Genomic DNA, 1,721 nt, shown 5'->3' on the forward strand with positions numbered 1-1,721 from the left:
TGTAGATCTGGGTGATGTAGATCTGGTGGTGTAGATCTGGGTGGTGTAGATCTGGTGTCATGTAGATCTGGGTGGTGTAGATCTGGGTGGTGTAGATTTGGGTGATGTAGATCTGGGTGATGTAGATCTAGGTGGTGTAGATCTGGTGTCATGTCTCCATCCTCCTGGTTCTGGTCAGAACAGCAGCAGCTTCTGGATCAGCTGCAGCTGGACGGTTGATTTGCTGCTGCAGGAATCAATGTGTTTAAAATCCTGGATGAGTTTCTCTGATCTGCATCCCCACATGTGACCTTTGACCTCTCTGGTGAGAAGTTTCCGACTGAAACAAAGTAATCCCAGTTCTTTATGTAAGATTCAAACCAGTTGAGTTCTGGACCAAAGAGTCCGATCCGACTCTCCAGGCGGTTCAGTGACATGATCAACACTGAGGTCCAACAGAACCAACAATATGTTTAGTTTTTCTTAACAAACTATTTACAAAAAACCCTTTAAATTCGAGATAAAAGCAAATTTCTGCAGAATATTTAAGATGAAATCAGCGACTGCGTTAAAAGTGACTGACCTAATCCAACAGGTCCAGCCAAGTGGTGCCACTCGTCGCATAAAGAGTAAAATGGAGATGACCTGATGACCTGACTAGAGCTGCGTTTCCGATACAAATATGCTCAAAACTTTCCATTAAATAAGAAACTAAATTAAAATCATGTGAATAAGTTTGTTCATGTGATAAATCAGTAAAAAACAAGCAGCGCCATCATCCTCCTACCACTTCCTGTCTTGTTGTTCTTCGTGGTTTCTGCCAGTAGTAACTTCCTGTTGATCATGTGACTCATGCATGGCTTAAAGAGCTCTGGCCGGGGGCCGGATTTCCGGCTTTTGACCAAACGGTCCGCCTCAACCAAACTCTAGTCTCCCGGACCCTCCTAGACCGGGAGTCGGCGGCGACACATCTAAATTTGCAGTACCGTAATTCCGCCACACGTAGCGCTATCTGAAGAATTACAACGGTTTCTGAAAGGGGAGACGTTGCACTTTCCAGCAAATATCGGGTTAATACGGAAACGTCACAGCTGCAGAGAGCAGAGGTGGGGACTCGAGTCACATGACTTGGACTCGAGTCACATGACTTGGACTCGAGTCGTTAAAATCCCGACTTGAGACTGGACTTGAGAAAATGCTGAAAGACTCGGACTTGACTTTGACTTTCATGCCATTGACTTGGGACTTGACTCGACTTGAAGCTGTTTACTTGAAAAGACTTGATATTTTTTACTCAGTCTTAAAATGTAAAACACATTATTTATAAAGTGGCGTCATTAATTAATTTCACTCATTCCGTATCAACATGCGCAGACCGTCCCTCTGTTTCTCCTCTCCTCATGTATGCATGTGTGCGTAGCTGCAGCTCAACCAATCAAATTAACAGGATTTTAAAAAAACGCGGTGACGCTGCAGAGCTCAGGGAACGAAAGAGAAATAACGGCTCGAATATGCGAGTAATTTCTTTTGGCTACGTAGGTTATGAACTTTGGAATAAAAAACAAACTGCAGCTTGTAAAACATGTAAGAAGAGAATATCGCATGGAGATGCACCGACTTTGTCCGCATTTGAAGCTTCACAGAGACGGTAGGTGGCGCTTTTCTTTTGCTGTAAGCCAGTTGACTTTAGCTAACTTCGTGTTAGCATGTGTAAGATAGCTGACTTTAGCTAACTTCGTGTT

At 43.7% G+C, this 1,721-nt stretch overlaps 1 protein-coding gene across 2 annotated transcripts in view; it reads right to left on the reverse strand.

Annotated features, from left to right (window-relative positions):
- The window catches only part of macroh2a1 (macroH2A.1 histone), a 17,420-nt gene that overhangs the window by 7,204 nt on the left and 8,495 nt on the right, over positions 1 to 1,721 (reverse strand). The window lies entirely within an intron of this gene.

Source organism: Poecilia reticulata, unplaced genomic scaffold (genome assembly GCF_000633615.1).
Source record: "Poecilia reticulata strain Guanapo unplaced genomic scaffold, Guppy_female_1.0+MT scaffold_155, whole genome shotgun sequence".
NCBI lineage: Eukaryota > Metazoa > Chordata > Actinopteri > Cyprinodontiformes > Poeciliidae > Poecilia > Poecilia reticulata.